Source organism: Neovison vison, chromosome 11 (assembly GCF_020171115.1).
Source record: "Neovison vison isolate M4711 chromosome 11, ASM_NN_V1, whole genome shotgun sequence".
In the NCBI taxonomy this organism is placed as follows: domain Eukaryota; kingdom Metazoa; phylum Chordata; class Mammalia; order Carnivora; family Mustelidae; genus Neogale; species Neogale vison.
Genome location: NC_058101.1, coordinates 213,441,583 through 213,469,108, shown reverse-complemented (window position 1 = coordinate 213,469,108; position 27,526 = coordinate 213,441,583).

Genomic DNA, 27,526 nt, shown 5'->3' with positions numbered 1-27,526 from the left:
TCACGGAGCAGAGTGGAAGGTCGGGTGGCGGCCGGGCGTGCGCCACCGTCATTCGGGTCGTTGGGGCGCCCAAGGATGGGGCTGACCTCATTGCGGACACGCAGGTTTATGTCGCTGCGAGGTTTCTCCGAAGCTCCGCAAGGCACCGTTGGCGCCAGAGTGGTGGAGAGATGCGTGGCCGCGGGACACAGGGTTCCCGATATGGAGGCCACGAGGGATAGGACCCCGGACGCAGAAAGCTGGGGAAGCAGGCGAGGGCTCGAGCCCGGGCTTCGTGACGGGTCCGGCCCCGTGGAACGGCGCCAGGGATGGGACCCCCGCAGGCCGAGGATCAGCAGGCGTCGGCCTCATGGAAGGCTCCTGGGCGGGGTTCGTGAGCAAGCGCTCACGGTGCCAGGCCCGGCCCCGGGGGGACGCCCTGCAGACGTGTGACGCCCGAAGCGAGTTCGCCGGGCGTTTTCCGGCCAATTCTCACGAGCGTTCTGCCCAAACCGGGATCGGTTTGGGCAGAACGCTCGTGAGAATTGGCCGGCGTTGGGCAGCCCTGCGGACCGCCCTGCTCTCCCTGGCCCAGGTCCGTTCCTCGCCCGGGGCATGGGGCGGCCGCCCGGAAAACGTGCGAAAACGTCGCGGCCCACCCGGAGGCCCCGGCGCTGGGGAGCGTTCTCGGAGCAGAGTTGAAGGACGGGTGGCGGCCGGGCCTACGCTTCCGACTTGAGGGAGGATCGGGCGCCCAGCGATGGGGCTGACCTCAGTGGGGGCACGCAGGTTTCTCTCGCTCTGAGGTTGTCCGAAGCGCCGAAAGGCACCGTTGGCGCCGGTGTGGGAGGGGGAGGGGAGGCGCGGCCGCGGGACTCAGGGCTCCCCAGATGGAGGCACCGAGGGACAGGAACCCAGAAGCAGACGGCTGGCGAGCAGGCGAAACTGCGAGCCCGGGCTTCGTGGAGGGCCAGGCCCCGTGGAACAGCGCCAGGGAGAGGACCCCCGCAGGAGGATTAGCAGGAGGCATGGGCCGCGCCACACCCTGCCTCGCCGAGGGCTTCCTGGCGGGGATGGAGCGCGATGGCTCGCAATGCGGCGCCAGGTCCGGTGGTGCGGGGCGGCCGTGCAGACGTGGGGCGCCCGAAGCGAGTTCGCCGGGCGTTTTCCTGCCAGTTCTCACGAGCGTTCTGCCCAAACCAGGATGGGTTTGGGCAGAGCGCTCGTGAGAATTGGCCGGCGTTGGGCAGTCCTGCGGACCGCCCTGCTCTCCGGGGCCCAGGGTCCCTTCTCGCCCAGGGCATGCTGCGTGCGGGCCCCAGAAAACGCACACAATCGACCGGTCCCACCAGGGGGCGGTAGGGCAGGGGAGCGTTCCCGGAGCAGAGTTGACCGACGTGTGTCGGCAAGGCGAGCGCCTCCGTCTTTTCGGGCTGATGGGGAGCCCAAAGATGGGGCTGTCCTCAGTTGGGCCACGCAGGTTTCTCTCGCTCCGAGGCTTGTCCCAAGCGCCGAAATGCACCGTTGGAGCCGGGGCGGGAGGCGGAGGCATTGTCACGGGCCTCGCGATTCCCAAGATGGAGGCACAGAGGGACAGGGCCCCGGAAGCGGAAGGCTGGGGAGCAGGCGAAATTTCGAGCCCGAGTCTCGGGGCAGCCCTGGCCCCATGGGACGGCGTCAAGTAGGCGACGCCCGCAGGCCGAGAAGCAGGACCCATCGGCCTCGCCGCAGTCGGCCTCGCCGAGGGCTCCTTGGCGGGGTTCGTGAGCGAGCTCTCGCGATGCCAGCCCAGGCCCCGGGGGAAGGCCCTGCAGACGTGTGACGCCCGAAGCGAGTTCGCGAGGCGTTTTCCGGCCAATTCTCACGAGCGTTCTGCCCAAACCGGGATCGGTTTGGGCAGAACGCTCGTGAGAATTGGCCGGCGTTGGGCAGCCCTGCGGACCGCCCTGCTCTTCGTGGCCCAGGGCCCTTTCTCGCCCAGGGCGTGGTGCGGCCAGCCGGAAAACGTGTGGAAACGTCGCGGCCCACCCTGTGGCGCCGGCGAACGGGAGCGTTCCCGGAGCAGAGTTGAAAGGCGGGTGGCGGGAGGGCGTGCGCCTCGGGCTCCTGGGGCTGCTGGGGCGCCCAAAGAAGGGGCTGTCCTCAGTTGGGTCATGCAGATGTCTCTCGTTCCAAGGCTCTTCCGAAGCGCCGAGTTGCATCGCTGGCGACGGGATTGGGCGGGGGAGGCGTGGCCGCGGGTATCAGGATTCCCCAGGCGGAGGCACAGAGGGACAGGACCCCGGCAGCGGGAGGCTGGGGAGCAGGCGAAATTTCGAGCCCGAGTCTCAGGGCAGCCCTGGCCCCAAGGGACGGCGCCAAGGACGGGACCCCCGCAGGCAGAGGAGCAGGAGGTGTCGGCCTCGCCGCTGCCTGCCTCGCGGACGTCTTCCCGGCGAGGTTGGTGCGCGAGCGTTCGCGGTGCCGGGCCAGGCACAGGGGGGGCGGCCCGTTAGAGGTGCTGCGCCCGAACCGAGTTCGCCGAGCTTTTTCCGGCCAATTCTCACGAGCGTTCTGCCCAAACCGGGATCCGTTTGAGCAGAAAACTCGTGAAAAATGGCCGGCGTTGGCAGCCCTGCGGACCGCCCTGCTCGCCGTCACCTAGGGCCCTTTCTCGTCCAGGGCATGCTGCGCTGCGGCCAGCCGGTAAACGCGTGGAAACGACGCGGGCCACAAGGGCGCGCCGGCGCAGGGGTGCGTTCACGGAGCAGAGGGGAAGGTCGGGTGGCGGCCGGGCGTGCGCCACCGTCATTCGGGTCGTTGGGGCGCCCAAGGATGGGGCTGACCTCATTGCGGACACGCAGGTTTATGTCGCTCCGAGGTTTCTCCGAAGCTCCGCAAGGCACCGTTGGCGCCAGAGTGGTGGAGAGATGCGTGGCCGCGGGACACAGGGTTCCCGATATGGAGGCCACGAGGGATAGGACCCCGGACGCAGAAGGCTGGGGAAGCAGGCGAGGGCTCGAGCCCGGGCTTCGTGACGGGTCCGGCCCCGTGGAACGGCGCCAGGGATGGGACCCCCGCAGGCCGAGGATCAGCAGGCGTCGGCCTCGCCGCAGTCGGCCTCATGGAAGGCTCCTGGGCGGGGTTCGTGAGCAAGCGCTCACGGTGCCAGGCCCGGCCCCGGGGGGACGCCCTGCAGACGTGTGACGCCCGAAGCGAGTTCGCCGGGCGTTTTCCGGCCAATTCTCACGAGCGTTCTGCCCAAACCGGGATCGGTTTGGGCAGAACGCTCGTGAGAATTGGCCGGCGTTGGGCAGCCCTGCGGACCGCCCTGCTCTCCCTGGCCCAGGTCCGTTCCTCGCCCGGGGCATGGGGCGGCCGCCCGGAAAACGTGCGAAAACGTCGCGGCCCACCCGGAGGCCCCGGCGCTGGGGAGCGTTCTCGGAGCAGAGTTGAAGGACGGGTGGCGGCCGGGCCTACGCTTCCGACTTGAGGGAGGATCGGGCGCCCAGCGATGGGGCTGACCTCAGTGGGGGCACGCAGGTTTCTCTCGCTCTGAGGTTGTCCGAAGCGCCGAAAGGCACCGTTGGCGCCGGTGTGGGAGGGGGAGGGGAGGCGCGGCCGCGGGACTCAGGGCTCCCCAGATGGAGGCACCGAGGGACAGGAACCCAGAAGCAGACGGCTGGCGAGCAGGCGAAACTGCGAGCCCGGGCTTCGTGGAGGGCCAGGCCCCGTGGAACAGCGCCAGGGAGAGGACCCCCGCAGGAGGATTAGCAGGAGGCATGGGCCGCGCCACACCCTGCCTCGCCGAGGGCTTCCTGGCGGGGATGGAGCGCGATGGCTCGCAATGCGGCGCCAGGTCCGGTGGTGCGGGGCGGCCGTGCAGACGTGGGGCGCCCGAAGCGAGTTCGCCGGGCGTTTTCCTGCCAGTTCTCACGAGCGTTCTGCCCAAACCAGGATGGGTTTGGGCAGAGCGCTCGTGAGAATTGGCCGGCGTTGGGCAGTCCTGCGGACCGCCCTGCTCTCCGGGGCCCAGGGTCCCTTCTCGCCCAGGGCATGCTGCGTGCGGGCCCCAGAAAACGCACACAATCGACCGGTCCCACCAGGGGGCGGTAGGGCAGGGGAGCGTTCCCGGAGCAGAGTTGACCGACGTGTGTCGGCAAGGCGAGCGCCTCCGTCTTTTCGGGCTGATGGGGAGCCCAAAGATGGGGCTGTCCTCAGTTGGGCCACGCAGGTTTCTCTCGCTCCGAGGCTTGTCCCAAGCGCCGAAATGCACCGTTGGAGCCGGGGCGGGAGGCGGAGGCATTGTCACGGGCCTCGCGATTCCCAAGATGGAGGCACAGAGGGACAGGGCCCCGGAAGCGGAAGGCTGGGGAGCAGGCGAAATTTCGAGCCCGAGTCTCGGGGCAGCCCTGGCCCCATGGGACGGCGTCAAGTAGGCGACGCCCGCAGGCCGAGAAGCAGGACCCATCGGCCTCGCCGCAGTCGGCCTCGCCGAGGGCTCCTTGGCGGGGTTCGTGAGCGAGCTCTCGCGATGCCAGCCCAGGCCCCGGGGGAAGGCCCTGCAGACGTGTGACGCCCGAAGCGAGTTCGCGAGGCGTTTTCCGGCCAATTCTCACAAGCGTTCTGCCCAAACCGGGATCGGTTTTGGCAGAACGCTTGTGAGAATTGGCCGGCGTTGGGCAGCCCTGCGGACCGCCCTGCTCTTCGTGGCCCAGGGCCCTTTCTCGCCCAGGGCGTGGTGCGGCCAGCCGGAAAACGTGTGGAAACGTCGCGGCCCACCCTGTGGCGCCGGCGAACGGGAGCGTTCCCGGAGCAGAGTTGAAAGGCGGGTGGCGGGAGGGCGTGCGCCTCGGGCTCCTGGGGCTGCTGGGGCGCCCAAAGAAGGGGCTGTCCTCAGTTGGGTCATGCAGATGTCTCTCGTTCCAAGGCTCTTCCGAAGCGCCGAGTTGCATCGCTGGCGACGGGATTGGGCGGGGGAGGCGTGGCCGCGGGTATCAGGATTCCCCAGGCGGAGGCACAGAGGGACAGGACCCCGGCAGCGGGAGGCTGGGGAGCAGGCGAAATTTCGAGCCCGAGTCTCAGGGCAGCCCTGGCCCCAAGGGACGGCGCCAAGGACGGGACCCCCGCAGGCAGAGGAGCAGGAGGTGTCGGCCTCGCCGCTGCCTGCCTCGCGGACGTCTTCCCGGCGAGGTTGGTGCGCGAGCGTTCGCGGTGCCGGGCCAGGCACAGGGGGGGCGGCCCGTTAGACGTGCTGCGCCCGAAGCGAGTTCGCCGAGCTTTTTCCGGCCAATTCTCATGAGCGTTCTGCCCAAACCGGGATCCGTTTGAGCAGAAAACTCGTGAAAAATGGCCGGCGTTGGGCAGCCCTGCGGACCGCCCTGCTCGCCGTCACCTAGGGCCCTTTCTCGTCCAGGGCATGCTGCGCTGCGGCCAGCCGGTAAACGCGTGGAAACGACGCGGGCCACAAGGGCGCGCCGGCGCAGGGGTGCGTTCACGGAGCAGAGTGGAAGGTCGGGTGGCGGCCGGGCGTGCGCCACTGTCATTCGGGTCGTTGGGGCGCCCAAGGATGGGGCTGACCTCATTGCGGACACGCAGGTTTATGTCGCTGCGAGGTTTCTCCGAAGCTCCGCAAGGCACCGTTGGCGCCAGAGTGGTGGAGAGATGCGTGGCCGCGGGACACAGGGTTCCCGATATGGAGGCCACGAGGGATAGGACCCCGGACGCAGAAGGCTGGGGAAGCAGGCGAGGGCTCGAGCCCGGGCTTCGTGACGGGTCCGGCCCCGTGGAACGGCGCCAGGGATGGGACCCCCGCAGGCCGAGGATCAGCAGGCGTCGGCCTCGCCGCAGTCGGCCTCATGGAAGGCTCCTGGGCGGGGTTCGTGAGCAAGCGCTCACGGTGCCAGGCCCGGCCCCGGGGGGACGCCCTGCAGACGTGTGACGCCCGAAGCGAGTTCGCCGGGCGTTTTCCGGCCAATTCTCACGAGCGTTCTGCCCAAACCGGGATCGGTTTGGGCAGAACGCTCGTGAGAATTGGCCGGCGTTGGGCAGCCCTGCGGACCGCCCTGCTCTCCCTGGCCCAGGTCCGTTCCTCGCCCGGGGCATGGGGCGGCCGCCCGGAAAACGTGCGAAAACGTCGCGGCCCACCCGGAGGCCCCGGCGCTGGGGAGCGTTCTCGGAGCAGAGTTGAAGGACGGGTGGCGGCCGGGCCTACGCTTCCGACTTGAGGGAGGATCGGGCGCCCAGGGATGGGGCTGACCTCAGTGGGGGCACGCAGGTTTCTCTCGCTCTGAGGTTGTCCGAAGCGCCGAAAGGCACCGTTGGCGCCGGTGTGGGAGGGGGAGGGGAGGCGCGGCCGCGGGACTCAGGGCTCCCCAGATGGAGGCACCGAGGGACAGGAACCCAGAAGCAGACGGCTGGCGAGCAGGCGAAACTGCGAGCCCGGGCTTCGTGGAGGGCCAGGCCCCGTGGAACAGCGCCAGGGAGAGGACCCCCGCAGGAGGATTAGCAGGAGGCATGGGCCGCGCCACACCCTGCCTCGCCGAGGGCTTCCTGGCGGGGATGGAGCGCGATGGCTCGCAATGCGGCGCCAGGTCCGGTGGTGCGGGGCGGCCGTGCAGACGTGGGGCGCCCGAAGCGAGTTCGCCGGGCGTTTTCCTGCCAGTTCTCACGAGCGTTCTGCCCAAACCAGGATGGGTTTGGGCAGAGCGCTCGTGAGAATTGGCCGGCGTTGGGCAGTCCTGCGGACCGCCCTGCTCTCCGGGGCCCAGGGTCCCTTCTCGCCCAGGGCATGCTGCGTGCGGGCCCCGGAAAACGCACACAATCGACCGGTCCCACCAGGGGGCGGTAGGGCAGGGGAGCGTTCCCGGAGCAGAGTTGACCGACGTGTGTCGGCAAGGCGAGCGCCTCCGTCTTTTCGGGCTGATGGGGAGCCCAAAGGTGGGGCTGTCCTCAGTTGGGCCACGCAGGTTTCTCTCGCTCCGAGGCTTGTCCCAAGCGCCGAAATGCACCGTTGGAGCCGGGGCGGGAGGCGGAGGCATTGTCACGGGCCTCGCGATTCCCAAGATGGGGGCACAGAGGGACAGGGCCCCGGAAGCGGAAGGCTGGGGAGCAGGCGAAATTTCGAGCCCGCGTCTCGGGGCAGCCCTGGCCCCATGGGACGGCGTCAAGTAGGCGACGCCCGCAGGCCGAGAAGCAGGACCCATCGGCCTCGCCGCAGTCGGCCTCGCCGAGGGCTCCTTGGCGGGGTTCGTGAGCGAGCTCTCGCGATGCCAGCCCAGGCCCCGGGGGAAGGCCCTGCAGACGTGTGACGCCCGAAGCGAGTTCGCGAGGCGTTTTCCGGCCAATTCTCACGAGCGTTCTGCCCAAACCGGGATCGGTTTGGGCAGAACGCTCGTGAGAATTGGCCGGCGTTGGGCAGCCCTGCGGACCGCCCTGCTCTTCGTGGCCCAGGGCCCTTTCTCGCCCAGGGCGTGGTGCGGCCAGCCGGAAAACGTGTGGAAACGTCGCGGCCCACCCTGTGGCGCCGGCGAACGGGAGCGTTCCCGGAGCAGAGTTGAAAGGCGGGTGGCGGGAGGGCGTGCGTCTCGGGCTCCTGGGGCTGCTGGGGCGCCCAAAGAAGGGGCTGTCCTCAGTTGGGTCATGCAGATGTCTCTCGTTCCAAGGCTCTTCCGAAGCGCCGAGTTGCATCGCTGGCGACGGGATTGGGCGGGGGAGGCGTGGCCGCGGGTATCAGGATTCCCCAGGCGGAGGCACAGAGGGACAGGACCCCGGCAGCGGGAGGCTGGGGAGCAGGCGAAATTTCGAGCCCGAGTCTCAGGGCAGCCCTGGCCCCAAGGGACGGCGCCAAGGACGGGACCCCCGCAGGCAGAGGAGCAGGAGGTGTCGGCCTCGCCGCTGCCTGCCTCGCGGACGTCTTCCCGGCGAGGTTGGTGCGCGAGCGTTCGCGGTGCCGGGCCAGGCACAGGGGGGGCGGCCCGTTAGACGTGCTGCGCCCGAAGCGAGTTCGCCGAACTTTTTCCGGCCAATTCTCATGAGCGTTCTGCCCAAACCGGGATCCGTTTGAGCAGAAAACTCGTGAAAAATGGCCGGCGTTGGCAGCCCTGCGGACCGCCCTGCTCGCCGTCACCTAGGGCCCTTTCTCGTCCAGGGCATGCTGCGCTGCGGCCAGCCGGTAAACGCGTGGAAACGACGCGGGCCACAAGGGCGCGCCGGCGCAGGGGTGCGTTCACGGAGCAGAGTGGAAGGTCGGGTGGCGGCCGGGCGTGCGCCACCGTCATTCGGGTCGTTGGGGCGCCCAAGGATGGGGCTGACCTCATTGCGGACACGCAGGTTTATGTCGCTGCGAGGTTTCTCCGAAGCTCCGCAAGGCACTGTTGGCGCCAGAGTGGTGGAGAGATGCGTGGCCGCGGGACACAGGGTTCCCGATATGGAGGCCACGAGGGATAGGACCCCGGACGCAGAAGGCTGGGGAAGCAGGCGAGGGCTCGAGCCCGGGCTTCGTGACGGGTCCGGCCCCGTGGAACGGCGCCAGGGATGGGACCCCCGCAGGCCGAGGATCAGCAGGCGTCGGCCTCGCCGCAGTCGGCCTCATGGAAGGCTCCTGGGCGGGGTTCGTGAGCAAGCGCTCACGGTGCCAGGCCCGGCCCCGGGGGGACGCCCTGCAGACGTGTGACGCCCGAAGCGAGTTCGCCGGGCGTTTTCCGGCCAATTCTCACGAGCGTTCTGCCCAAACCGGGATCGGTTTGGGCAGAACGCTCGTGAGAATTGGCCGGCGTTGGGCAGCCCTGCGGACCGCCCTGCTCTCCCTGGCCCAGGTCCGTTCCTCGCCCGGGGCATGGGGCGGCCGCCCGGAAAACGTGCGAAAACGTCGCGGCCCACCCGGAGGCCCCGGCGCTGGGGAGCGTTCTCGGAGCAGAGTTGAAGGACGGGTGGCGGCCGGGCCTACGCTTCCGACTTGAGGGAGGATCGGGCGCCCAGGGATGGGGCTGACCTCAGTGGGGGCACGCAGGTTTCTCTCGCTCTGAGGTTGTCCGAAGCGCCGAAAGGCACCGTTGGCGCTGGTGTGGGAGGGGGAGGGGAGGCGCGGCCGCGGGACTCAGGGCTCCCCAGATGGAGGCACCGAGGGACAGGAACCCAGAAGCAGACGGCTGGCGAGCAGGCGAAACTGCGAGCCCGGGCTTCGTGGAGGGCCAGGCCCCGTGGAACAGCGCCAGGGAGAGGACCCCCGCAGGAGGATTAGCAGGAGGCATGGGCCGCGCCACACCCTGCCTCGCCGAGGGCTTCCTGGCGGGGATGGAGCGCGATGGCTCGCAATGCGGCGCCAGGTCCGGTGGTGCGGGGCGGCCGTGCAGACGTGGGGCGCCCGAAGCGAGTTCGCCGGGCGTTTTCCTGCCAGTTCTCACGAGCGTTCTGCCCAAACCAGGATGGGTTTGGGCAGAGCGCTCGTGAGAATTGGCTGGCGTTGGGCAGTCCTGCGGACCGCCCTGCTCTCCGGGGCCCAGGGTCCCTTCTCGCCCAGGGCATGCTGCGTGCGGGCCCCGGAAAACGCACACAATCGACCGGTCCCACCAGGGGGCGGTAGGGCAGGGGAGCGTTCCCGGAGCAGAGTTGACCGACGTGTGTCGGCAAGGCGAGCGCCTCCGTCTTTTCGGGCTGATGGGGAGCCCAAAGATGGGGCTGTCCTCAGTTGGGCCACGCAGGTTTCTCTCGCTCCGAGGCTTGTCCCAAGCGCCGAAATGCACCGTTGGAGCCGGGGCGGGAGGCGGAGGCATTGTCACGGGCCTCGCGATTCCCAAGATGGAGGCACAGAGGGACAGGGCCCCGGAAGCGGAAGGCTGGGGAGCAGGCGAAATTTCGAGCCCGAGTCTCGGGGCAGCCCTGGCCCCATGGGACGGCGTCAAGTAGGCGACGCCCGCAGGCCGAGAAGCAGGACCCATCGGCCTCGCCGCAGTCGGCCTCGCCGAGGGCTCCTTGGCGGGGTTCGTGAGCGAGCTCTCGCGATGCCAGCCCAGGCCCCGGGGGAAGGCCCTGCAGACGTGTGACGCCCGAAGCGAGTTCGCGAGGCGTTTTCCGGCCAATTCTCACGAGCGTTCTGCCCAAACCGGGATCGGTTTGGGCAGAACGCTCGTGAGAATTGGCCGGCGTTGGGCAGCCCTGCGGACCGCCCTGCTCTTCGTGGCCCAGGGCCCTTTCTCGCCCAGGGCGTGGTGCGGCCAGCCGGAAAACGTGTGGAAACGTCGCGGCCCACCCTGTGGCGCCGGCGAACGGGAGCGTTCCCGGAGCAGAGTTGAAAGGCGGGTGGCGGGAGGGCGTGCGCCTCGGGCTCCTGGGGCTGCTGGGGCGCCCAAAGAAGGGGCTGTCCTCAGTTGGGTCATGCAGATGTCTCTCGTTCCAAGGCTCTTCCGAAGCGCCGAGTTGCATCGCTGGCGACGGGATTGGGCGGGGGAGGCGTGGCCGCGGGTATCAGGATTCCCCAGGCGGAGGCACAGAGGGACAGGACCCCGGCAGCGGGAGGCTGGGGAGCAGGCGAAATTTCGAGCCCGAGTCTCAGGGCAGCCCTGGCCCCAAGGGACGGCGCCAAGGACGGGACCCCCGCAGGCAGAGGAGCAGGAGGTGTCGGCCTCGCCGCTGCCTGCCTCGCGGACGTCTTCCCGGCGAGGTTGGTGCGCGAGCGTTCGCGGTGCCGGGCCAGGCACAGGGGGGGCGGCCCGTTAGACGTGCTGCGCCCGAACCGAGTTCGCCGAGCTTTTTCCGGCCAATTCTCATGAGCGTTCTGCCCAAACCGGGATCCGTTTGAGCAGAAAACTCGTGAAAATTGGCCGGCGTTGGCAGCCCTGCGGACCGCCCTGCTCGCCGTCACCTAGGGCCCTTTCTCGTCCAGGGTATGCTGCGCTGCGGCCAGCCGGTAAACGCGTGGAAACGACGCGGGCCACAAGGGCGCGCCGGCGCAGGGGTGCGTTCACGGAGCAGAGTGGAAGGTCGGGTGGCGGCCGGGCGAGCGCCACCGTCATTCGGGTCGTTGGGGCGCCCAAGGATGGGGCTGACCTCATTGCGGACACGCAGGTTTATGTCGCTGCGAGGTTTCTCCGAAGCTCCGCAAGGCACCGTTGGCGCCAGAGTGGTGGAGAGATGCGTGGCCGCGGGACACAGGGTTCCCGATATGGAGGCCACGAGGGATAGGACCCCGGACGCAGAAAGCTGGGGAAGCAGGCGAGGGCTCGAGCCCGGGCTTCGTGACGGGTCCGGCCCCGTGGAACGGCGCCAGGGATGGGACCCCCGCAGGCCGAGGATCAGCAGGCGTCGGCCTCATGGAAGGCTCCTGGGCGGGGTTCGTGAGCAAGCGCTCACGGTGCCAGGCCCGGCCCCGGGGGGACGCCCTGCAGACGTGTGACGCCCGAAGCGAGTTCGCCGGGCGTTTTCCGGCCAATTCTCACGAGCGTTCTGCCCAAACCGGGATCGGTTTGGGCAGAACGCTCGTGAGAATTGGCCGGCGTTGGGCAGCCCTGCGGACCGCCCTGCTCTCCCTGGCCCAGGTCCGTTCCTCGCCCGGGGCATGGGGCGGCCGCCCGGAAAACGTGCGAAAACGTCGCGGCCCACCCGGAGGCCCCGGCGCTGGGGAGCGTTCTCGGAGCAGAGTTGAAGGACGGGTGGCGGCCGGGCCTACGCTTCCGACTTGAGGGAGGATCGGGCGCCCAGCGATGGGGCTGACCTCAGTGGGGGCACGCAGGTTTCTCTCGCTCTGAGGTTGTCCGAAGCGCCGAAAGGCACCGTTGGCGCCGGTGTGGGAGGGGGAGGGGAGGCGCGGCCGCGGGACTCAGGGCTCCCCAGATGGAGGCACCGAGGGACAGGAACCCAGAAGCAGACGGCTGGCGAGCAGGCGAAACTGCGAGCCCGGGCTTCGTGGAGGGCCAGGCCCCGTGGAACAGCGCCAGGGAGAGGACCCCCGCAGGAGGATTAGCAGGAGGCATGGGCCGCGCCACACCCTGCCTCGCCGAGGGCTTCCTGGCGGGGATGGAGCGCGATGGCTCGCAATGCGGCGCCAGGTCCGGTGGTGCGGGGCGGCCGTGCAGACGTGGGGCGCCCGAAGCGAGTTCGCCGGGCGTTTTCCTGCCAGTTCTCACGAGCGTTCTGCCCAAACCAGGATGGGTTTGGGCAGAGCGCTCGTGAGAATTGGCCGGCGTTGGGCAGTCCTGCGGACCGCCCTGCTCTCCGGGGCCCAGGGTCCCTTCTCGCCCAGGGCATGCTGCGTGCGGGCCCCAGAAAACGCACACAATCGACCGGTCCCACCAGGGGGCGGTAGGGCAGGGGAGCGTTCCCGGAGCAGAGTTGACCGACGTGTGTCGGCAAGGCGAGCGCCTCCGTCTTTTCGGGCTGATGGGGAGCCCAAAGATGGGGCTGTCCTCAGTTGGGCCACGCAGGTTTCTCTCGCTCCGAGGCTTGTCCCAAGCGCCGAAATGCACCGTTGGAGCCGGGGCGGGAGGCGGAGGCATTGTCACGGGCCTCGCGATTCCCAAGATGGAGGCACAGAGGGACAGGGCCCCGGAAGCGGAAGGCTGGGGAGCAGGCGAAATTTCGAGCCCGAGTCTCGGGGCAGCCCTGGCCCCATGGGACGGCGTCAAGTAGGCGACGCCCGCAGGCCGAGAAGCAGGACCCATCGGCCTCGCCGCAGTCGGCCTCGCCGAGGGCTCCTTGGCGGGGTTCGTGAGCGAGCTCTCGCGATGCCAGCCCAGGCCCCGGGGGAAGGCCCTGCAGACGTGTGACGCCCGAAGCGAGTTCGCGAGGCGTTTTCCGGCCAATTCTCACGAGCGTTCTGCCCAAACCGGGATCGGTTTGGGCAGAACGCTCGTGAGAATTGGCCGGCGTTGGGCAGCCCTGCGGACCGCCCTGCTCTTCGTGGCCCAGGGCCCTTTCTCGCCCAGGGCGTGGTGCGGCCAGCCGGAAAACGTGTGGAAACGTCGCGGCCCACCCTGTGGCGCCGGCGAACGGGAGCGTTCCCGGAGCAGAGTTGAAAGGCGGGTGGCGGGAGGGCGTGCGCCTCGGGCTCCTGGGGCTGCTGGGGCGCCCAAAGAAGGGGCTGTCCTCAGTTGGGTCATGCAGATGTCTCTCGTTCCAAGGCTCTTCCGAAGCGCCGAGTTGCATCGCTGGCGACGGGATTGGGCGGGGGAGGCGTGGCCGCGGGTATCAGGATTCCCCAGGCGGAGGCACAGAGGGACAGGACCCCGGCAGCGGGAGGCTGGGGAGCAGGCGAAATTTCGAGCCCGAGTCTCAGGGCAGCCCTGGCCCCAAGGGACGGCGCCAAGGACGGGACCCCCGCAGGCAGAGGAGCAGGAGGTGTCGGCCTCGCCGCTGCCTGCCTCGCGGACGTCTTCCCGGCGAGGTTGGTGCGCGAGCGTTCGCGGTGCCGGGCCAGGCACAGGGGGGGCGGCCCGTTAGACGTGCTGCGCCCGAAGCGAGTTCGCCGAGCTTTTTCCGGCCAATTCTCATGAGCGTTCTGCCCAAACCGGGATCCGTTTGAGCAGAAAACTCGTGAAAAATGGCCGGCGTTGGGCAGCCCTGCGGACCGCCCTGCTCGCCGTCACCTAGGGCCCTTTCTCGTCCAGGGCATGCTGCGCTGCGGCCAGCCGGTAAACGCGTGGAAACGACGCGGGCCACAAGGGCGCGCCGGCGCAGGGGTGCGTTCACGGAGCAGAGTGGAAGGTCGGGTGGCGGCCGGGCGTGCGCCACCGTCATTCGGGTCGTTGGGGCGCCCAAGGATGGGGCTGACCTCATTGCGGACACGCAGGTTTATGTCGCTGCGAGGTTTCTCCGAAGCTCCGCAAGGCACCGTTGGCGCCAGAGTGGTGGAGAGATGCGTGGCCGCGGGACACAGGGTTCCCGATATGGAGGCCACGAGGGATAGGACCCCGGACGCAGAAGGCTGGGGAAGCAGGCGAGGGCTCGAGCCCGGGCTTCGTGACGGGTCCGGCCCCGTGGAACGGCGCCAGGGATGGGACCCCCGCAGGCCGAGGATCAGCAGGCGTCGGCCTCGCCGCAGTCGGCCTCATGGAAGGCTCCTGGGCGGGGTTCGTGAGCAAGCGCTCACGGTGCCAGGCCCGGCCCCGGGGGGACGCCCTGCAGACGTGTGACGCCCGAAGCGAGTTCGCCGGGCGTTTTCCGGCCAATTCTCACGAGCGTTCTGCCCAAACCGGGATCGGTTTGGGCAGAACGCTCGTGAGAATTGGCCGGCGTTGGGCAGCCCTGCGGACCGCCCTGCTCTCCCTGGCCCAGGTCCGTTCCTCGCCCGGGGCATGGGGCGGCCGCCCGGAAAACGTGCGAAAACGTCGCGGCCCACCCGGAGGCCCCGGCGCTGGGGAGCGTTCTCGGAGCAGAGTTGAAGGACGGGTGGCGGCCGGGCCTACGCTTCCGACTTGAGGGAGGATCGGGCGCCCAGCGATGGGGCTGACCTCAGTGGGGGCACGCAGGTTTCTCTCGCTCTGAGGTTGTCCGAAGCGCCGAAAGGCACCGTTGGCGCCGGTGTGGGAGGGGGAGGGGAGGCGCGGCCGCGGGACTCAGGGCTCCCCAGATGGAGGCACCGAGGGACAGGAACCCAGAAGCAGACGGCTGGCGAGCAGGCGAAACTGCGAGCCCGGGCTTCGTGGAGGGCCAGGCCCCGTGGAACAGCGCCAGGGAGAGGACCCCCGCAGGAGGATTAGCAGGAGGCATGGGCCGCGCCACACCCTGCCTCGCCGAGGGCTTCCTGGCGGGGATGGAGCGCGATGGCTCGCAATGCGGCGCCAGGTCCGGTGGTGCGGGGCGGCCGTGCAGACGTGGGGCGCCCGAAGCGAGTTCGCCGGGCGTTTTCCTGCCAGTTCTCACGAGCGTTCTGCCCAAACCAGGATGGGTTTGGGCAGAGCGCTCGTGAGAATTGGCCGGCGTTGGGCAGTCCTGCGGACCGCCCTGCTCTCCGGGGCCCAGGGTCCCTTCTCGCCCAGGGCATGCTGCGTGCGGGCCCCAGAAAACGCACACAATCGACCGGTCCCACCAGGGGGCGGTAGGGCAGGGGAGCGTTCCCGGAGCAGAGTTGACCGACGTGTGTCGGCAAGGCGAGCGCCTCCGTCTTTTCGGGCTGATGGGGAGCCCAAAGATGGGGCTGTCCTCAGTTGGGCCACGCAGGTTTCTCTCGCTCCGAGGCTTGTCCCAAGCGCCGAAATGCACCGTTGGAGCCGGGGCGGGAGGCGGAGGCATTGTCACGGGCCTCGCGATTCCCAAGATGGAGGCACAGAGGGACAGGGCCCCGGAAGCGGAAGGCTGGGGAGCAGGCGAAATTTCGAGCCCGAGTCTCGGGGCAGCCCTGGCCCCATGGGACGGCGTCAAGTAGGCGACGCCCGCAGGCCGAGAAGCAGGACCCATCGGCCTCGCCGCAGTCGGCCTCGCCGAGGGCTCCTTGGCGGGGTTCGTGAGCGAGCTCTCGCGATGCCAGCCCAGGCCCCGGGGGAAGGCCCTGCAGACGTGTGACGCCCGAAGCGAGTTCGCGAGGCGTTTTCCGGCCAATTCTCACGAGCGTTCTGCCCAAACCGGGATCGGTTTGTGCAGAACGCTCGTGAGAATTGACCGGCGTTGGGCAGCCCTGCGGACCGCCCTGCTCTTCGTGGCCCAGGGCCCTTTCTCGCCCAGGGCGTGGTGCGGCCAGCCGGAAAACGTGTGGAAACGTCGCGGCCCACCCTGTGGCGCCGGCGAACGGGAGCGTTCCCGGAGCAGAGTTGAAAGGCGGGTGGCGGGAGGGCGTGCGCCTCGGGCTCCTGGGGCTGCTGGGGCGCCCAAAGAAGGGGCTGTCCTCAGTTGGGTCATGCAGATGTCTCTCGTTCCAAGGCTCTTCCGAAGCGCCGAGTTGCATCGCTGGCGACGGGATTGGGCGGGGGAGGCGTGGCCGCGGGTATCAGGATTCCCCAGGCGGAGGCACAGAGGGACAGGACCCCGGCAGCGGGAGGCTGGGGAGCAGGCGAAATTTCGAGCCCGAGTCTCAGGGCAGCCCTGGCCCCAAGGGACGGCGCCAAGGACGGGACCCCCGCAGGCAGAGGAGCAGGAGGTGTCGGCCTCGCCGCTGCCTGCCTCGCGGACGTCTTCCCGGCGAGGTTGGTGCGCGAGCGTTCGCGGTGCCGGGCCAGGCACAGGGGGGGCGGCCCGTTAGACGTGCTGCGCCCGAAGCGAGTTCGCCGAGCTTTTTCCGGCCAATTCTCATGAGCGTTCTGCCCAAACCGGGATCCGTTTGAGCAGAAAACTCGTGAAAAATGGCCGGCGTTGGGCAGCCCTGCGGACCGCCCTGCTCGCCGTCACCTAGGGCCCTTTCTCGTCCAGGGCATGCTGCGCTGCGGCCAGCCGGTAAACGCGTGGAAACGACGCGGGCCACAAGGGCGCGCCGGCGCAGGGGTGCGTTCACGGAGCAGAGTGGAAGGTCGGGTGGCGGCCGGGCGTGCGCCACTGTCATTCGGGTCGTTGGGGCGCCCAAGGATGGGGCTGACCTCATTGCGGACACGCAGGTTTATGTCGCTGCGAGGTTTCTCCGAAGCTCCGCAAGGCACCATTGGCGCCAGAGTGGTGGAGAGATGCGTGGCCGCGGGACACAGGGTTCCCGATATGGAGGCCACGAGGGATAGGACCCCGGACGCAGAAGGCTGGGGAAGCAGGCGAGGGCTCGAGCCCGGGCTTCGTGACGGGTCCGGCCCCGTGGAACGGCGCCAGGGATGGGACCCCCGCAGGCCGAGGATCAGCAGGCGTCGGCCTCGCCGCAGTCGGCCTCATGGAAGGCTCCTGGGCGGGGTTCGTGAGCAAGCGCTCACGGTGCCAGGCCCGGCCCCGGGGGGACGCCCTGCAGACGTGTGACGCCCGAAGCGAGTTCGCCGGGCGTTTTCCGGCCAATTCTCACGAGCGTTCTGCCCAAACCGGGATCGGTTTGGGCAGAACGCTCGTGAGAATTGGCCGGCGTTGGGCAGCCCTGCGGACCGCCCTGCTCTCCCTGGCCCAGGTCCGTTCCTCGCCCGGGGCATGGGGCGGCCGCCCGGAAAACGTGCGAAAACGTCGCGGCCCACCCGGAGGCCCCGGCGCTGGGGAGCGTTCTCGGAGCAGAGTTGAAGGACGGGTGGCGGCCGGGCCTACGCTTCCGACTTGAGGGAGGATCGGGCGCCCAGGGATGGGGCTGACCTCAGTGGGGGCACGCAGGTTTCTCTCGCTCTGAGGTTGTCCGAAGCGCCGAAAGGCACCGTTGGCGCCGGTGTGGGAGGGGGAGGGGAGGCGCGGCCGCGGGACTCAGGGCTCCCCAGATGGAGGCACCGAGGGACAGGAACCCAGAAGCAGACGGCTGGCGAGCAGGCGAAACTGCGAGCCCGGGCTTCGTGGAGGGCCAGGCCCCGTGGAACAGCGCCAGGGAGAGGACCCCCGCAGGAGGATTAGCAGGAGGCATGGGCCGCGCCACACCCTGCCTCGCCGAGGGCTTCCTGGCGGGGATGGAGCGCGATGGCTCGCAATGCGGCGCCAGGTCCGGTGGTGCGGGGCGGCCGTGCAGACGTGGGGCGCCCGAAGCGAGTTCGCCGGGCGTTTTCCTGCCAGTTCTCACGAGCGTTCTGCCCAAACCAGGATGGGTTTGGGCAGAGCGCTCGTGAGAATTGGCCGGCGTTGGGCAGTCCTGCGGACCGCCCTGCTCTCCGGGGCCCAGGGTCCCTTCTCGCCCAGGGCATGCTGCGTGCGGGCCCCGGAAAACGCACACAATCGACCGGTCCCACCAGGGGGCGGTAGGGCAGGGGAGCGTTCCCGGAGCAGAGTTGACCGACGTGTGTCGGCAAGGCGAGCGCCTCCGTCTTTTCGGGCTGATGGGGAGCCCAAAGGTGGGGCTGTCCTCAGTTGGGTCACGCAGGTTTCTCTCGCTCCGAGGCTTGTCCCAAGCGCCGAAATGCACCGTTGGAGCCGGGGCGGGAGGCGGAGGCATTGTCACGGGCCTCGCGATTCCCAAGATGGGGGCACAGAGGGACAGGGCCCCGGAAGCGGAAGGCTGGGGAGCAGGCGAAATTTCGAGCCCGCGTCTCGGGGCAGCCCTGGCCCCATGGGACGGCGTCAAGTAGGCGACGCCCGCAGGCCGAGAAGCAGGACCCATCGGCCTCGCCGCAGTCGGCCTCGCCGAGGGCTCCTTGGCGGGGTTCGTGAGCGAGCTCTCGCGATGCCAGCCCAGGCCCCGGGGGAAGGCCCTGCAGACGTGTGACGCCCGAAGCGAGTTCGCGAGGCGTTTTCCGGCCAATTCTCACGAGCGTTCTGCCCAAACCGGGATCGGTTTGGGCAGAACGCTCGTGAGAATTGGCCGGCGTTGGGCAGCCCTGCGGACCGCCCTGCTCTTCGTGGCCCAGGGCCCTTTCTCGCCCAGGGCGTGGTGCGGCCAGCCGGAAAACGTGTGGAAACGTCGCGGCCCACCCTGTGGCGCCGGCGAACGGGAGCGTTCCCGGAGCAGAGTTGAAAGGCGGGTGGCGGGAGGGCGTGCGCCTCGGGCTCCTGGGGCTGCTGGGGCGCCCAAAGAAGGGGCTGTCCTCAGTTGGGTCATGCAGATGTCTCTCGTTCCAAGGCTCTTCCGAAGCGCCGAGTTGCATCGCTGGCGACGGGATTGGGCGGGGGAGGCGTGGCCGCGGGTATCAGGATTCCCCAGGCGGAGGCACAGAGGGACAGGACCCCGGCAGCGGGAGGCTGGGGAGCAGGCGAAATTTCGAGCCCGAGTCTCAGGGCAGCCCTGGCCCCAAGGGACGGCGCCAAGGACGGGACCCCCGCAGGCAGAGGAGCAGGAGGTGTCGGCCTCGCCGCTGCCTGCCTCGCGGACGTCTTCCCGGCGAGGTTGGTGCGCGAGCGTTCGCGGTGCCGGGCCAGGCACAGGGGGGGCGGCCCGTTAGACGTGCTGCGCCCGAAGCGAGTTCGCCGAGCTTTTTCCGGCCAATTCTCATGAGCGTTCTGCCCAAACCGGGATCCGTTTGAGCAGAAAACTCGTGAAAATTGGCCGGCGTTGGCAGCCCTGCGGACCGCCCTGCTCGCCGTCACCTAGGGCCCTTTCTCGTCCAGGGTATGCTGCGCTGCGGCCAGCCGGTAAACGCGTGGAAACGACGCGGGCCACAAGGGCGCGCCGGCGCAGGGGTGCGTTCACGGAGCAGAGTGGAAGGTCGGGTGGCGGCCGGGCGTGCGCCACCGTCATTCGGGTCGTTGGGGCGCCCAAGGATGGGGCTGACCTCATTGCGGACACGCAGGTTTATGTCGCTGCGAGGTTTCTCCGAAGCTCCGCAAGGCACCGTTGGCGCCAGAGTGGTGGAGAGATGCGTGGCCGCGGGACACAGGGTTCCCGATATGGAGGCCACGAGGGATAGGACCCCGGACGCAGAAAGCTGGGGAAGCAGGCGAGGGCTCGAGCCCGGGCTTCGTGACGGGTCCGGCCCCGTGGAACGGCGCCAGGGATGGGACCCCCGCAGGCCGAGGATCAGCAGGCGTCGGCCTCATGGAAGGCTCCTGGGCGGGGTTCGTGAGCAAGCGCTCACGGTGCCAGGCCCGGCCCCGGGGGGACGCCCTGCAGACGTGTGACGCCCGAAGCGAGTTCGCCGGGCGTTTTCCGGCCAATTCTCACGAGCGTTCTGCCCAAACCGGGATCGGTTTGGGCAGAACGCTCGTGAGAATTGGCCGGCGTTGGGCAGCCCTGCGGACCGCCCTGCTCTCCCTGGCCCAGGTCCGTTCCTCGCCCGGGGCATGGGGCGGCCGCCCGGAAAACGTGCGAAAACGTCGCGGCCCACCCGGAGGCCCCGGCGCTGGGGAGCGTTCTCGGAGCAGAGTTGAAGGACGGGTGGCGGCCGGGCCTACGCTTCCGACTTGAGGGAGGATCGGGCGCCCAGCGATGGGGCTGACCTCAGTGGGGGCACGCAGGTTTCTCTCGCTCTGAGGTTGTCCGAAGCGCCGAAAGGCACCGTTGGCGCCGGTGTGGGAGGGGGAGGGGAGGCGCGGCCGCGGGACTCAGGGCTCCCCAGATGGAGGCACCGAGGGACAGGAACCCAGAAGCAGACGGCTGGCGAGCAGGCGAAACTGCGAGCCCGGGCTTCGTGGAGGGCCAGGCCCCGTGGAACAGCGCCAGGGAGAGGACCCCCGCAGGAGGATTAGCAGGAGGCATGGGCCGCGCCACACCCTGCCTCGCCGAGGGCTTCCTGGCGGGGATGGAGCGCGATGGCTCGCAATGCGGCGCCAGGTCCGGTGGTGCGGGGCGGCCGTGCAGACGTGGGGCGCCCGAAGCGAGTTCGCCGGGCGTTTTCCTGCCAGTTCTCACGAGCGTTCTGCCCAAACCAGGATGGGTTTGGGCAGAGCGCTCGTGAGAATTGGCCGGCGTTGGGCAGTCCTGCGGACCGCCCTGCTCTCCGGGGCCCAGGGTCCCTTCTCGCCCAGGGCATGCTGCGTGCGGGCCCCAGAAAACGCACACAATCGACCGGTCCCACCAGGGGGCGGTAGGGCAGGGGAGCGTTCCCGGAGCAGAGTTGACCGACGTGTGTCGGCAAGGCGAGCGCCTCCGTCTTTTCGGGCTGATGGGGAGCCCAAAGATGGGGCTGTCCTCAGTTGGGCCACGCAGGTTTCTCTCGCTCCGAGGCTTGTCCCAAGCGCCGAAATGCACCGTTGGAGCCGGGGCGGGAGGCGGAGGCATTGTCACGGGCCTCGCGATTCCCAAGATGGAGGCACAGAGGGACAGGGCCCCGGAAGCGGAAGGCTGGGGAGCAGGCGAAATTTCGAGCCCGAGTCTCGGGGCAGCCCTGGCCCCATGGGACGGCGTCAAGTAGGCGACGCCCGCAGGCCGAGAAGCAGGACCCATCGGCCTCGCCGCAGTCGGCCTCGCCGAGGGCTCCTTGGCGGGGTTCGTGAGCGAGCTCTCGCGATGCCAGCCCAGGCCCCGGGGGAAGGCCCTGCAGACGTGTGACGCCCGAAGCGAGTTCGCGAGGCGTTTTCCGGCCAATTCTCACGAGCGTTCTGCCCAAACCGGGATCGGTTTGTGCAGAACGCTCGTGAGAATTGACCAGCGTTGGGCAGCCCTGCGGACCGCCCTGCTCTTCGTGGCCCAGGGCCCTTTCTCGCCCAGGGCGTGGTGCGGCCAGCCGGAAAACGTGTGGAAACGTCGCGGCCCACCCTGTGGCGCCGGCGAACGGGAGCGTTCCCGGAGCAGAGTTGAAAGGCGGGTGGCGGGAGGGCGTGCGCCTCGGGCTCCTGGGGCTGCTGGGGCGCCCAAAGAAGGGGCTGTCCTCAGTTGGGTCATGCAGATGTCTCTCGTTCCAAGGCTCTTCCGAAGCGCCGAGTTGCATCGCTGGCGACGGGATTGGGCGGGGGAGGCGTGGCCGCGGGTATCAGGATTCCCCAGGCGGAGGCACAGAGGGACAGGACCCCGGCAGCGGGAGGCTGGGGAGCAGGCGAAATTTCGAGCCCGAGTCTCAGGGCAGCCCTGGCCCCAAGGGACGGCGCCAAGGACGGGACCCCCGCAGGCAGAGGAGCAGGAGGTGTCGGCCTCGCCGCTGCCTGCCTCGCGGACGTCTTCCCGGCGAGGTTGGTGCGCGAGCGTTCGCGGTGCCGGGCCAGGCACAGGGGGGGCGGCCCGTTAGACGTGCTGCGCCCGAAGCGAGTTCGCCGAGCTTTTTCCGGCCAATTCTCATGAGCGTTCTGCCCAAACCGGGATCCGTTTGAGCAGAAAACGCGTGAAAAATGGCCGGCGTTGGGCAGCCCTGCGGACCGCCCTGCTCGCCGTCACCTAGGGCCCTTTCTCGTCCAGGGCATGCTGCGCTGCGGCCAGCCGGTAAACGCGTGGAAACGACGCGGGCCACAAGGGCGCGCCGGCGCAGGGGTGCGTTCACGGAGCAGAGTGGAAGGTCGGGTGGCGGCCGGGCGTGCGCCACTGTCATTCGGGTCGTTGGGGCGCCCAAGGATGGGGCTGACCTCATTGCGGACACGCAGGTTTATGTCGCTGCGAGGTTTCTCCGAAGCTCCGCAAGGCACCGTTGGCGCCAGAGTGGTGGAGAGATGCGTGGCCGCGGGACACAGGGTTCCCGATATGGAGGCCACGAGGGATAGGACCCCGGACGCAGAAGGCTGGGGAAGCAGGCGAGGGCTCGAGCCCGGGCTTCGTGACGGGTCCGGCCCCGTGGAACGGCGCCAGGGATGGGACCCCCGCAGGCCGAGGATCAGCAGGCGTCGGCCTCGCCGCAGTCGGCCTCATGGAAGGCTCCTGGGCGGGGTTCGTGAGCAAGCGCTCACGGTGCCAGGCCCGGCCCCGGGGGGACGCCCTGCAGACGTGTGACGCCCGAAGCGAGTTCGCCGGGCGTTTTCCGGCCAATTCTCACGAGCGTTCTGCCCAAACCGGGATCGGTTTGGGCAGAACGCTCGTGAGAATTGGCCGGCGTTGGGCAGCCCTGCGGACCGCCCTGCTCTCCCTGGCCCAGGTCCGTTCCTCGCCCGGGGCATGGGGCGGCCGCCCGGAAAACGTGCGAAAACGTCGCGGCCCACCCGGAGGCCCCGGCGCTGGGGAGCGTTCTCGGAGCAGAGTTGAAGGACGGGTGGCGGCCGGGCCTACGCTTCCGACTTGAGGGAGGATCGGGCGCCCAGGGATGGGGCTGACCTCAGTGGGGGCACGCAGGTTTCTCTCGCTCTGAGGTTGTCCGAAGCGCCGAAAGGCACCGTTGGCGCCGGTGTGGGAGGGGGAGGGGAGGCGCGGCCGCGGGACTCAGGGCTCCCCAGATGGAGGCACCGAGGGACAGGAACCCAGAAGCAGACGGCTGGCGAGCAGGCGAAACTGCGAGCCCGGGCTTCGTGGAGGGCCAGGCCCCGTGGAACAGCGCCAGGGAGAGGACCCCCGCAGGAGGATTAGCAGGAGGCATGGGCCGCGCCACACCCTGCCTCGCCGAGGGCTTCCTGGCGGGGATGGAGCGCGATGGCTCGCAATGCGGCGCCAGGTCCGGTGGTGCGGGGCGGCCGTGCAGACGTGGGGCGCCCGAAGCGAGTTCGCCGGGCGTTTTCCTGCCAGTTCTCACGAGCGTTCTGCCCAAACCAGGATGGGTTTGGGCAGAGCGCTCGTGAGAATTGGCCGGCGTTGGGCAGTCCTGCGGACCGCCCTGCTCTCCGGGGCCCAGGGTCCCTTCTCGCCCAGGGCATGCTGCGTGCGGGCCCCGGAAAACGCACACAATCGACCGGTCCCACCAGGGGGCGGTAGGGCAGGGGAGCGTTCCCGGAGCAGAGTTGACCGACGTGTGTCGGCAAGGCGAGCGCCTCCGTCTTTTCGGGCTGATGGGGAGCCCAAAGGTGGGGCTGTCCTCAGTTGGGTCACGCAGGTTTCTCTCGCTCCGAGGCTTGTCCCAAGCGCCGAAATGCACCGTTGGAGCCGGGGCGGGAGGCGGAGGCATTGTCACGGGCCTCGCGATTCCCAAGATGGGGGCACAGAGGGACAGGGCCCCGGAAGCGGAAGGCTGGGGAGCAGGCGAAATTTCGAGCCCGCGTCTCGGGGCAGCCCTGGCCCCATGGGACGGCGTCAAGTAGGCGACGCCCGCAGGCCGAGAAGCAGGACCCATCGGCCTCGCCGCAGTCGGCCTCGCCGAGGGCTCCTTGGCGGGGTTCGTGAGCGAGCTCTCGCGATGCCAGCCCAGGCCCCGGGGGAAGGCCCTGCAGACGTGTGACGCCCGAAGCGAGTTCGCGAGGCGTTTTCCGGCCAATTCTCACGAGCGTTCTGCCCAAACCGGGATCGGTTTGGGCAGAACGCTCGTGAGAATTGGCCGGCGTTGGGCAGCCCTGCGGACCGCCCTGCTCTTCGTGGCCCAGGGCCCTTTCTCGCCCAGGGCGTGGTGCGGCCAGCCGGAAAACGTGTGGAAACGTCGCGGCCCACCCTGTGGCGCCGGCGAACGGGAGCGTTCCCGGAGCAGAGTTGAAAGGCGGGTGGCGGGAGGGCGTGCGCCTCGGGCTCCTGGGGCTGCTGGGGCGCCCAAAGAAGGGGCTGTCCTCAGTTGGGTCATGCAGATGTCTCTCGTTCCAAGGCTCTTCCGAAGCGCCGAGTTGCATCGCTGGCGACGGGATTGGGCGGGGGAGGCGTGGCCGCGGGTATCAGGATTCCCCAGGCGGAGGCACAGAGGGACAGGACCCCGGCAGCGGGAGGCTGGGGAGCAGGCGAAATTTCGAGCCCGAGTCTCAGGGCAGCCCTGGCCCCAAGGGACGGCGCCAAGGACGGGACCCCCGCAGGCAGAGGAGCAGGAGGTGTCGGCCTCGCCGCTGCCTGCCTCGCGGACGTCTTCCCGGCGAGGTTGGTGCGCGAGCGTTCGCGGTGCCGGGCCAGGCACAGGGGGGGCGGCCCGTTAGACGTGCTGCGCCCGAAGCGAGTTCGCCGAGCTTTTTCCGGCCAATTCTCATGAGCGTTCTGCCCAAACCGGGATCCGTTTGAGCAGAAAACTCGTGAAAATTGGCCGGCGTTGGCAGCCCTGCGGACCGCCCTGCTCGCCGTCACCTAGGGCCCTTTCTCGTCCAGGGTATGCTGCGCTGCGGCCAGCCGGTAAACGCGTGGAAACGACGCGGGCCACAAGGGCGCGCCGGCGCAGGGGTGCGTTCACGGAGCAGAGTGGAAGGTCGGGTGGCGGCCGGGCGTGCGCCACCGTCATTCGGGTCGTTGGGGCGCCCAAGGATGGGGCTGACCTCATTGCGGACACGCAGGTTTATGTCGCTGCGAGGTTTCTCCGAAGCTCCGCAAGGCACCGTTGGCGCCAGAGTGGTGGAGAGATGCGTGGCCGCGGGACACAGGGTTCCCGATATGGAGGCCACGAGGGATAGGACCCCGGACGCAGAAAGCTGGGGAAGCAGGCGAGGGCTCGAGCCCGGGCTTCGTGACGGGTCCGGCCCCGTGGAACGGCGCCAGGGATGGGACCCCCGCAGGCCGAGGATCAGCAGGCGTCGGCCTCATGGAAGGCTCCTGGGCGGGGTTCGTGAGCAAGCGCTCACGGTGCCAGGCCCGGCCCCGGGGGGACGCCCTGCAGACGTGTGACGCCCGAAGCGAGTTCGCCGGGCGTTTTCCGGCCAATTCTCACGAGCGTTCTGCCCAAACCGGGATCGGTTTGGGCAGAACGCTCGTGAGAATTGGCCGGCGTTGGGCAGCCCTGCGGACCGCCCTGCTCTCCCTGGCCCAGGTCCGTTCCTCGCCCGGGGCATGGGGCGGCCGCCCGGAAAACGTGCGAAAACGTCGCGGCCCACCCGGAGGCCCCGGCGCTGGGGAGCGTTCTCGGAGCAGAGTTGAAGGACGGGTGGCGGCCGGGCCTACGCTTCCGACTTGAGGGAGGATCGGGCGCCCAGCGATGGGGCTGACCTCAGTGGGGGCACGCAGGTTTCTCTCGCTCTGAGGTTGTCCGAAGCGCCGAAAGGCACCGTTGGCGCCGGTGTGGGAGGGGGAGGGGAGGCGCGGCCGCGGGACTCAGGGCTCCCCAGATGGAGGCACCGAGGGACAGGAACCCAGAAGCAGACGGCTGGCGAGCAGGCGAAACTGCGAGCCCGGGCTTCGTGGAGGGCCAGGCCCCGTGGAACAGCGCCAGGGAGAGGACCCCCGCAGGAGGATTAGCAGGAGGCATGGGCCGCGCCACACCCTGCCTCGCCGAGGGCTTCCTGGCGGGGATGGAGCGCGATGGCTCGCAATGCGGCGCCAGGTCCGGTGGTGCGGGGCGGCCGTGCAGACGTGGGGCGCCCGAAGCGAGTTCGCCGGGCGTTTTCCTGCCAGTTCTCACGAGCGTTCTGCCCAAACCAGGATGGGTTTGGGCAGAGCGCTCGTGAGAATTGGCCGGCGTTGGGCAGTCCTGCGGACCGCCCTGCTCTCCGGGGCCCAGGGTCCCTTCTCGCCCAGGGCATGCTGCGTGCGGGCCCCAGAAAACGCACACAATCGACCGGTCCCACCAGGGGGCGGTAGGGCAGGGGAGCGTTCCCGGAGCATAGTTGACCGACGTGTGTCGGCAAGGCGAGCGCCTCCGTCTTTTCGGGCTGATGGGGAGCCCAAAGATGGGGCTGTCCTCAGTTGGGCCACGCAGGTTTCTCTCGCTCCGAGGCTTGTCCCAAGCGCCGAAATGCACCGTTGGAGCCGGGGCGGGAGGCGGAGGCATTGTCACGGGCCTCGCGATTCCCAAGATGGAGGCACAGAGGGACAGGGCCCCGGAAGCGGAAGGCTGGGGAGCAGGCGAAATTTCGAGCCCGAGTCTCGGGGCAGCCCTGGCCCCATGGGACGGCGTCAAGTAGGCGACGCCCGCAGGCCGAGAAGCAGGACCCATCGGCCTCGCCGCAGTCGGCCTCGCCGAGGGCTCCTTGGCGGGGTTCGTGAGCGAGCTCTCGCGATGCCAGCCCAGGCCCCGGGGGAAGGCCCTGCAGACGTGTGACGCCCGAAGCGAGTTCGCGAGGCGTTTTCCGGCCAATTCTCACGAGCGTTCTGCCCAAACCGGGATCGGTTTGGGCAGAACGCTTGTGAGAATTGGCCGGCGTTGGGCAGCCCTGCGGACCGCCCTGCTCTTCGTGGCCCAGGGCCCTTTCTCGCCCAGGGCGTGGTGCGGCCAGCCGGAAAACGTGTGGAAACGTCGCGGCCCACCCTGTGGCGCCGGCGAACGGGAGCGTTCCCGGAGCAGAGTTGAAAGGCGGGTGGCGGGAGGGCGTGCGCCTCGGGCTCCTGGGGCTGCTGGGGCGCCCAAAGAAGGGGCTGTCCTCAGTTGGGTCATGCAGATGTCTCTCGTTCCAAGGCTCTTCCGAAGCGCCGAGTTGCATCGCTGGCAACGGGATTGGGCGGGGGAGGCGTGGCCGCGGGTATCAGGATTCCCCAGGCGGAGGCACAGAGGGACAGGACCCCGGCAGCGGGAGGCTGGGGAGCAGGCGAAATTTCGAGCCCGAGTCTCAGGGCAGCCCTGGCCCCAGGGGACGGCGCCAAGGACGGGACCCCCGCAGGCAGAGGAGCAGGAGGTGTCGGCCTCGCCGCTGCCTGCCTCGCGGACGTCTTCCCGGCGAGGTTGGTGCGCGAGCGTTCGCGGTGCCGGGCCAGGCACAGGGGGGGCGGCCCGTTAGACGTGCTGCGCCCGAAGCGAGTTCGCCGAGCTTTTTCCGGCCAATTCTCATGAGCGTTCTGCCCAAACCGGGATCCGTTTGAGCAGAAAACTCGTGAAAAATGGCCGGCGTTGGGCAGCCCTGCGGACCGCCCTGCTCGCCGTCACCTAGGGCCCTTTCTCGTCCAGGGCATGCTGCGCTGCGGCCAGCCGGTAAACGCGTGGAAACGACGCGGGCCACAAGGGCGCGCCGGCGCAGGGGTGCGTTCACGGAGCAGAGTGGAAGGTCGGGTGGCGGCCGGGCGTGCGCCACCGTCATTCGGGTCGTTGGGGCGCCCAAGGATGGGGCTGACCTCATTGCGGACACGCAGGTTTATGTCGCTGCGAGGTTTCTCCGAAGCTCCGCAAGGCACCGTTGGCGCCAGAGTGGTGGAGAGATGCGTGGCCGCGGGACACAGGGTTCCCGATATGGAGGCCACGAGGGATAGGACCCCGGACGCAGAAGGCTGGGGAAGCAG